The sequence below is a fragment of the Octodon degus genome, unplaced genomic scaffold (assembly GCF_000260255.1).
Source record: "Octodon degus isolate 3935 unplaced genomic scaffold, OctDeg1.0 scaffold00035, whole genome shotgun sequence".
Classification (NCBI taxonomy): domain Eukaryota; kingdom Metazoa; phylum Chordata; class Mammalia; order Rodentia; family Octodontidae; genus Octodon; species Octodon degus.
The window spans coordinates 6,733,836-6,743,909 of NW_004524611.1; the positions used below are offsets into that span (position 1 = coordinate 6,733,836).

At 44.0% G+C, this 10,074-nt stretch overlaps 3 pseudogenes; 1 reads left to right on the forward strand and 2 right to left on the reverse strand.

Annotated features, from left to right (window-relative positions):
• LOC105742074 overlaps positions 1-696 on the reverse strand; it is a 964-nt pseudogene extending 268 nt beyond the window's left edge.
• Positions 697-5,441: 4,745 nt separating this feature from the next.
• On the reverse strand, positions 5,442-6,405 carry LOC101585699 (annotated as a pseudogene).
• Positions 6,406-8,280: 1,875 nt separating this feature from the next.
• Positions 8,281-9,256, forward strand: LOC101586094 (annotated as a pseudogene).
• Positions 9,257-10,074: the final 818 nt, after the last annotated feature.

Genomic DNA, 10,074 nt, shown 5'->3' on the forward strand with positions numbered 1-10,074 from the left:
ATTGGGGGGGGGTGGAACCGGAGATTGAACTCAGGCCCTTGTGCTTGCCAGGGAAGCACTTATTCTACTGAGCCATCTCCCCAGCCCCAAACTTGACAGATTTTTGCCTCAGACTCAGACTCCTCTTCATCTTCCTCTTTCTCTTCCTCATTGCTTTCCTCCTCACTTTCTTCCTCTTTGGCAGTTTTCTGCCACACACTCTTAAACACTGACTGTAAGACAATGGAGTCTTTGTAGATCTAGGATCCCTCCTAGTTGAAAGTCTGAGCATTGTGACACGGAAGCATGACATCTTTCTCCAGGTTGCCCAGGCTCCGGTACTTTTTTTTTTTTTTCTCTTCTGATACTTATGATTACGGATTCTTTCCTTTATTTTTTGAAATCCACTGTCTTCCTAATTCATCCATAGTATTCTGGTAACTCTTTCCTGGAAGGTAACTGAATGAAGACTTTACTGAGCTGCTGCCCTGAACTATCTTTACAGTTGATCACAGTATCAGTGATAGCATTCACCTGTTTTGTCAGTTTGGGGGGATTTGGTGACAGTTTCTCAGCTGGAGGGTGGCCTCACCTCTTCCTAGCTTTTTCTACATCTTCTTTCACAGGATCTTTGTCCACATTTCTTCATCTTTTTCTCTTTTTAAGCTGTACTTCCTCTTCCATTTCTTCCAAATTGCCGTCTTCAATGGCCCCATAGTTGGCCTCTAACATAGTTTACAAACTACCACAGGCCTCCTGGCTTGGCCCAAGTCTCTTCACAGTCTGATCTATAGTTTTCTTCTGTTATTGTTGTGTCTTTTGTATCAGGATAGTGTCAGACTCATAGAATCAGCTTGAAAAGTCCTTCTCTTTCAAGTCTTTGGAATAGTTTGAGAAGAATTGGACTTTCCCAGTTGGTAAGTGTCAACTCGGGCTGTGGCATGTTAGGCAAGAGCTCTATCACTGAGCTATACTCCTAGCCTAAGAAACATTTTGTTACTAATATAATCTCTACTTGTTACTAATCTGTTCAAGGTTTTATGTCCTGTGAAGGACCACCTGGGTGACCCTCCTTGAAAGAGCAACTGTCTCCATTTTGGCTGATCCTGACCCTATTTCCATGTATTGATGTGTGCAGAGCTGACTAGGACTTTTCCTTATCCCTTCAATTGGTTTTAAGCAATACATTTATTTATTTATTTATTTATTTATTTATTTATTTATTTTTTGGTCAGAACTGGGGATTGAACTCAGGCCCTTGTGCTTGCCAGAGAAGTGCTTATTCCACTGAGCCATCTCCCCAGCCCAAGCAATACATATTGATCCAGCCTCCCCACCACCACCAGCATCACCCATAGCTTCTGTGTGTGAGCCTGGGCAAGGCAGAATGGAGAGCGTGCTCCATGCTCTTGGCTGGGATTAAGCCCTAAGATAAAGGGCTATGACTTCCCAGGGCATAAAAGGTTACACATCAGAGCTGAAGCGCCAACCCCCAAAACATTAGATACTATCTCAATTGAGTTATACAGATTACTATTTCTGCATACACTTCCATCTGCATATTGCTGAGGTGATTTCAGGCCTCCTACCTAGACCAGCTCACAGGACTCACCTACTTCCTGCCATTCTTACACTCATTCATCCCCAAGCTACTCCCTTCTTCATGAATTAATAAAACCCAGGTTTGGCCCTGGGTTAAGACTTTTGATCTGATTAGACATCAGCGTGGCTGGACTTGGGGTCCCTTGGCTCCCCACAACCACAAATATGCTTTAGTATCCTAACCCGCGGGTTATAGTCAACGAGGACCCTAGAGGGGGAGTGGGGATGAGAAGGGACAGGAGACACAAAGAATGGAGACAAGACAGGATTCTGATCAAGTCCCGTTTATTCAGGGGAGGTGCTGGGTATATATAGGGAGTGTAGGAATGAGGAAGTCTCGGCTCTTGGGGGTCAGCAGGTATCTAGGCAACTGAGGAAGGTCCCACCCCTGGGGCATAGCACGTGATTCGCGGGGAATGGGCAAGGCGGGAAGGACCAGAAACTTAACTCAGCAGGGGAATAGCAACTTAAGAAAATGGCTGACACTATTATAAAATGGCTACCAGTTAACAGCTTCCCACACTTTAGTGCCTTTATTCCCATCATGGCTTACACTGGAAATGGTAGATGGGAATTAACTTGCTAGAATTCCAATAATTTTACACAGGATTACAAATATAAACTTCTGGGGCTGGGGATAGAGCTCAGTGGTACAGTGCTGGCCTGGCAAGTACAAGGTCCTGAGTTCAATTCCTGACACCAAAAATCAAAAATGCATACTTTCTAGGCAGCAAGGACCAGGAAAGGTTCCCTATAATGTCCTAATGATCCCATTTGGGTATGTCAGATGTCCAGAAATTTGTTCTTTTGCTCTAAGTTTTCCTATTTGTTAGCAGATAATTGATCATAATATTCTTTAATGTCCTTGTGTATTTCCCTAATATCCATTATAACATCTTGTTTTTCACCTATAATTTAATTTACTTGGTTCTTCTTTTTCCTTGGTTAGTCTAGCTAACAGTTTGTCCACTGTGTTTATGTTTTCCACAAATTATGTCTTTGATTCATGAGCTTTTCTATTCTTTGGTCTCTGTTTTATCTTTGCTCTTTGCTATTTATTTCTTTAGAGTTTTCTTTGTCCATGCTTTTTTAGATCCCTAAGATGCACTAGGAAACATTCTCTCAGGCTTTCACAGAGAGCACATTGGCCAAGCAATGGCCGTGACTCATCCACATGGCTGACACTGACAAAGGTTCTACAATCTGAGGTACAGGATCTCAGGAAAAATCCTGAGGGGATCTGACTGACCTTATCAGATCCAAAAGCTGTAACTCTTGTTACATAGGTCTTGCTTTATCTTGGTCTTAACCATCCAGCAGAAAAGTATAAAAACGAAGTACAAGAAATAAAACCATGTTGTTATGTTGAGCTGTAGGGGACTCAGGTCAACAACTTCTGACATTGCCAGTCAAGTGGAAGACCCAGTACTATTATGGACTACTGGACTATTTTGGAATATTTTGCTGAGCTCACACACCTATAATATTTAAATGATGGAACTAAACAAAAAAAAGGGATATAGATGAATGACCATTTTGTATCTATGTATTCAAAATGGTTAGGATAGACATATAGCTACATTCTCTTAATTCAAGGAATAGAGGGGTTTGTTCTGATAGTGTTTGTACATAGGATATCATGTCTGCATCTTGTACAACAAATAACCACTAGGAAGGCAGTATGCAATGTGTTAATTATTGGAACTGTCCTACCAATTTGATTTGAAACTGTCTCATTGCTATTTATTTCTCAATAAAATTATGGAAAAAGATAAATAAATAGATATAAACATAGATGGGGGGCTGGTGAGATGGCTCAGTGGTCTAAAGCACCTACTTAGAACAAGCTTAGCAAAGCACAGGGACTTCGGTTCGATCCCCCAGCACCACATGCCAGCCAGCCCCGCCCCCTGGTGGGCTGAGCTGGCCACACACACACACACACACACAAAAAAAAAATAAATAAATAAATAAAATTAAAAAAAAAACCATAGATGATACAGATGTACGGATACTGATATTCAGACACAGATAGTCTAAGAAATGTACACTTATCTGTGCTCTTTCATCCAGTAACCCTATTTTTATCATGAACACAGAATTATTTATATTATATAATTTAAAAAGGTGTTTATCTCAGAGTTAATTAGATAGATAAGGGGAACACCACAAAGTTTACATATGCTGAAGGGATAAAACTGTATCTCATTAAAGTAAAATACTAGGCAGCCAAAAAAATTATATTTCAGAATAATCAGTTATGACTGAAGAAAATGCTTGAGTCAATACTTGTGAATTAGCATATTTAGCCAAAATATTCACTAATACATATAGAAAAGGACACTCATGAACACGTAATAAAAGGAATTATCTTTGGACTCAAATTATTGGGGTTTTTCTTTCATTTTATACTTTTCCAGATTTTTCTGCAGTAAATATGTATTTAGTTTTTTTAAAAGCAAGAACACAATACAAAATGACATTTTAGGAATAAACTATAAATTCTGCCTTAGAATGATCAAAGACAGTGTTTGTGGGAAATGTCAAGAATAGGGCTCGGCGCCAGAGCAATCTGTTTGGCTCTTAATCTTTCAAAACTTAAGACAAAAATGGAGTAATAAATTCTATGTCTAGGGGGCCGGGGAGATGGCTTAATGGAATAAGCACTTCCCTGGCGAGCACAAGGACCTCAGTTCAATCCCTGGTTCTGCCAAATAAATAAATAAAAAGATGCACTAGGTTGTTTAGTTGAAATTGTAATATATTCTGATATGGGCACTTCTTGCTATAAGCTTCCCTCTTAGTACCAATAAATTTGGTACTGTGTTGTGTTTTTATTTTCATTTGTTTTGAGAAATGTTTTGAGAAACTTTAAAATTTTACTTTTGCTATCCAAATGACCTATTGTTCATTCAGGTGTGTTATTAAAAAAAATTAGAAGCGGGGGCCTGGCCCTAGCTCAGTCCTTTAAGTGGCTGCTTCCACAAAGCTGTCAGCCTCAGGTTCCTGGAGTTCGAACCTCACAACTCTCCCACTGGCCAAAAGTGCCCTGAAGTCATTCGAGGAAGAAAAAAAAAAAAAAATTAGAAGCATCACAGGATGACAGTATGTTTCTCCTAGTATTTAGGATTTTCATGGGTAGGACTCAGGAGGTGGTGACAGGAAGCTTTGGTTGGCCAGCTTCCAGCCAAACTGTTGGCCTGACCCCATGCATGAAAGGGAAGAGAGGAGTCAGAGCAAATGAAACTCAAGGTCCTGCAGAGATACCTGAAACCCAACCATGTGTCCTGAAAAATATTGTGTCTGTCCAATGAAGCAATTGGGACTGACTCTATTATGGAGAGTAGGTTCAAGGCGGATATAAACAGCAAAGCAACCAAACCCAAAACTATACCACTGGGAAAGAAAATCTAAAGATAGGCCCATGTAGTGACAGATTTTTCTACACTGATTTTTTTTTTTAATGTTTAATATCTGAAACTTTATTGTAAGGGGAATGAACTGATGTGTGACTTTCTAACTTTTTTCCAAGCATTCAATTCCCCTGTCTGTATTGGAATGGAAAAGACAGTAAGTTTTTTTGGTTTCAAGACAGGGTCTTTATATGTATTCCAGGCTGGCCTCAAACTCATGGTGATTGTCCTCTCTCAGCCTCCTGAGTGCTGGGATTACAGGCATGTGCCACTGCGCCTGGCTAGAATAGCCAACAGACCCACTACTGAGGTAAGACTGGCACTCTTTTCAACTGTATGAATTTTTTGTGTTTACCTTAACCTTTGAAGAGCAGATTAAGAGCTGATGATCAGGATTACACCATAAATACTAATCCTCTGAAAGCAGGAGACACCAGGTTCTTGGACTCACATTAAACAGCTGGTGGGACCCTTAGCAACTGCCTTGTAGAGGTGGCTGGTGGCCTTGCTGCCCCTCTTGACAAGAGGCCCCGCACCCAGAACATGCTAGAGCACACTGCAATGGCTTCTGCACTTCCCACGGCAGCACCTTCTGCCACAACAGCATCATGGACGAGGCTGTCTGCATTCTGTTCTCTGATTTCACCTCCCCAGTATTTGGCCTTTGCACCGGATAAACCAAGCCCACCCCTCATGTTGAGAAACTGCTCAACAACTTGCTTGAGAACAGGATGACTCACACCAAGTCCAACCAAAGCCATTCTTGCACTCGTAAAATGGCTCTGCACAATGCAGTGTAACTCCTCTGATGTCACTTTGCCAATCCTATAGTCAGGACAATATAAGGAATTAGCCAAGGCATTCTGGTAAGCAGCAGCGTGCAAATTTTCAATGACACGAGTTTGTGGGTTCTGAAAAGCCACAGCTTTGTCAATTCTTAGCTGAGGCTGGAGATCAGCTACTTCCCAACGACGGAATTCTGGTGCTGTGGTCACATTTAGCAGGAACTCCATTAAAGTCTCAACGTCATCCCGCAGGCACTCCATGTGTGCCATGCTTCTCCCTTGTTGGAGTCACACTGAATTTGTCACCAGCTCCTTCAATTCCACGTGTTATCTCAAAAGATGAAGTGCCTTTTGTAGCCAAGCTGGACCCAAGGCGCAGCAAGTAAGAGGTCCCCAAGTTGTTGGAGTCCTCACGTCGACTGCCAGCTTTAAGGAAAAAAAACAATTCTGCATGCAGGAGTGTAGATTTCCAGAGATGCAATCACCAGACCATTTGGTAATTTGGTAAACTCAAGGTCCTGAGGATGTAGAGGCACCCGTGCCGGGGCGGCTGCAGCTTTCACTTTGGGGGCAACTATGAGGGAGTAAAATCTCAAAAGGAATCCAGTTCTGGTTAGTAGCTTCATGGCTCAAGCCTCTTTGGCTTACCACTTTTTTTTTTTTTTTTTTTTTTTTTTTTTTTTTTGCGGAACCGGGGATTGAACTCAGGCCCTTCTGCTTGCCAGGGAAGCGCTTATTCCACTGAGCCATCTCCCCAGCCCTCAAGCCTCTTTGGACCAGCAGTCACGGCCGATTTAAAAGAAAACAAGATCTCTACCCTGCCTTGATTTTCAGCCAACAGAGTAAAACTAATATATCATGAGAAAGCAAGGCAATAATATGCCTTCCCAAATCCTAACACCCAAAAAGTTGATCTCATGGGCACCAAAAAAGAGGACGTTATAGGAAAAGAGCTAAAAACTCAAATGGTCAGAATGTTTGAAGAGAGAAGAAGGAGCAAGAACAGAAGGAGCAGAAAGAGGAGGCAGCACAAATCAATAAGCATCTAGCTAACCCAGAGAATTTTATCAAAGAAAAGATCTTGCTAATAAAATGTGCAACAAGTTGAAAGAAGAAACAAACAATAAGTTGACTTAAACAAGACAATATAAGACATGAATGACCTCTATGGTAAAGAATTAGAAAGTATTAAAAGAAAGCAAGCAGAAGGGCCAGCCAGACAGCTCAGCGGGCTAAAGCACCTGCAGGGGCTGGGATTTGATCCCTAGTGCGTGCTGGCCCTGCCCCTGGAGCGCGCTGAGATGGCAACTGAGACTGGGCATGTGGTGCACACCTGTAATCCCAGTGCTTGGGAGGCTGAAAACAGGAGGATCACTACGAGTCCAATGTGTGTTGTGAGACCCTGTAGAGCCTGTACTAAATACATTTGGGGGGGGGGGTGCTGAGGTAGCTCAGCAGCCTAAAGTGCAAGCTTAGGTAGTCACAGGGGACCGCAGCTCAATCCCGGGCACCACATGCCGTGCCAGCCCCGCCCTCAAAGTGGGCTGAGCTGGCCAGAAAAAAGGGCAAGCAAGCAGAAATGTAACTCATAAAAAATTCAGTGAAAAGCCTGGGTAGCAGATTTGACCAGTGTGAGAACAAAGTATTAAGTAAAAGATGAGGCGGATGTGGGTCATGAATTCAATGATATCAAGGCACTTGTGCTATCTCTATGCGGTGTTTTGGTTGAGACAGGGTTTCACTATGTAGATTACACTGGCCTTAAACTCACCGTGTAGCCCAGCTGCTCTCAAATTCCTGCAATCCTCCTGCCTCAGCCTCCTGAGCACTGGAATTACAGAGATCTGCTGTCACGCTGCCCTAGAAATTTGCTTTTGAAATTTAAAGCTCCCACCCACTTAGCCAGGTTTACTAAAGCACCGCCCACTAGGGCGTCAAGTGCCTGCTCTCCTCGGTGAGGGCTGCTGGGAGAGTGCACACATCAACCATTTCCTCCAGCACTTGGGGCTGAAGGGTTTCTTTTCTTTGGGTCTGCCAAACTTGCATAATGACAGAGGTAAATGATAGGTTATGGCCCAAGGACAGACTGCTAAATTATCATGGTCCTGATCCAACATGGCCGAATCCCCAAAACAACAGCTTATCTTCCCAATGACCTCTTCCTCTTTCTTCCACACGTCCTGGATACAACTTCCTTTTACCGTTCCCGCCCACACAAGGGAACCTCCAATCAGCTCCTCGTGTGTCACTGACCCCGCCCCTCAAGCTCCGCCCCCAGCGAAAGTCCAGACAGTCTCCGCCTCCGCGGCTCAGGTCGGAGCGTCTGCTCATCTCCGTGCCCTCCCTCCACCTTCTCCAGGACTTCAGAGTTAATAAAGGCTTCCGCTCCCCCTTATTTCTGCGTCTCTGCCACACTGCCACCACCGCCTCGGCTGATGATAAAGCCTGACAGTGAAGGGTGAACGGGAGCAGGGGAGCTGGTGAAGGCACGCAGCGAGGACATGGGGATGCCAGCGGTGGTGGCAGCGGTGAGGCGGGAGCGCCTCATCCCAGCACCCAACCTGCCGCCCACCGCCCACCACTTTTCCTGCAGTAGCCCAACCGCCGTGGCCACCTCAACAGCAGAGCCCAAGGAGGTGGCCGTCCCCGGGGAAAAAGAAAAACGCTCAGGGAGAAGAAGCAGATCTCCTCGGAGTAAGGGAAGCCCAATCGAAGTGAAAGAGGAACACGAGGATGACCCGGCAGGCAGACGAGACGCTCTGGTGAAAGGCCTGGGAGCGGCCACCTCAGGGACTGGAGCAAGCCAGCCAGAACCTGCAGGCGCCGGAAAAGAGCGCAGATTCTGCAACACCAGGCAATGGGGAGCACCCCAGAAGAGGAAAGGCAGCGGAGATGGTGGAGGTGCTCAGCAGCTGGTGCCCGGGCCGTGGCAACCGCATAGACAAGGAGGTGCCCGTTAAAGAAGAAACAAGCTTTGAACTCTGGTTCTTGATACAGACACCTTTTAGGGTGTAGTCGTTAAATACAGCAAGCCCCCAGAAGCACTGGTTCCCCGCAAATGGTGGCATCGCTACCCCTTTAAAAATGATGAGGTACTTCCTGTTGCGTACACCCATGGACCAAGTGCTTATCTTTTGGGTCAGCACTGCCACATCACAAACATTCCCACCAGCATCCATTGTGGCCAAAGCAACATGCAGTCCTTCAGTATCGGCCTGTGGAATACACGCATGCTGATGGTCCTGCTGGCCAAAGGGTGAAGCCTTACAGCGTTGACTTGGGGCTCAGGCAGCGGGACTTTCTTGAGCAACAAGCGAATTGAGCCACAGAGATACCATGAACTAAAAGAAAAGGATGTGTTTAAATTTGGGTTCAGCAGTAGAGTACGTCCTACTACAAGAGTCATCAGATACCGCTGAACTATACAGGAAGGAAAAGGAGGATGAGTAAGAGGAGGAAATAGTTTCTGACAGCTAGCAAACTAAGAACCCCAACTGCTGAAATACCTTTTCTTTCCTGGAACACTTTGGGATTGAGTCAAAGAGCACTGTGCTGTTCTTTGTAATGCCTCTTGCTGCCTTAAGTCTTCTGTTGCCAGCCCAGCTTACATCACACATGAAGAACACTGACTTACGTTTCACTGAACTTTTTCTGTGGCCCATCAACCACATTTCTGTGGGGATTTCACTTCAGATCTACAACTGAGAAAACTAAACCCTTGCTTATAGGGGATTTGAGCCTTGTGCTTTTTGTACAGTTACTTTATATAGTTATTAAGTTTTGTGGACCAAGAGTTTTTGTTTGGGGGAACTAACCCCTGAGCAGGGACTCTTACTAAGCTTTGGTGCTCACCAGAACAGGCTCCAGCACACGCCAAAGCTTCAACCTGGTTGGGCTCTTGAGTTGTACAAGTTGATTTTGCACTTAATTTTTTGTTTTGGGCTTCTTGGGGGTACCATGTGACCTCATTATTGACTGTTAAGCAGATGCTGTATGGCACCTGCTTATATAGGAAGATCATGGCTAACAACACACTGACTATCATGAGAGGCGGAAATGGATTGTGGAAAGATAACTATAAGTCCAATCTGTGTAATGATACCCTGTAGACTCTGTATTAAATACATTAAAAAAATTGTTCAGAGAGGTCTTTACTTCACAAAGCTGCAAGGAGACTACCCAGTTTCCTAGTTTTTCAATATAGGATAGTGCGTGAGTAGACAAGTATTTACTACTTACATTAAAAAAAATTATATCTTTTCTCTTTCTCTTCGTTGTTTAATTTTGTAAACTTT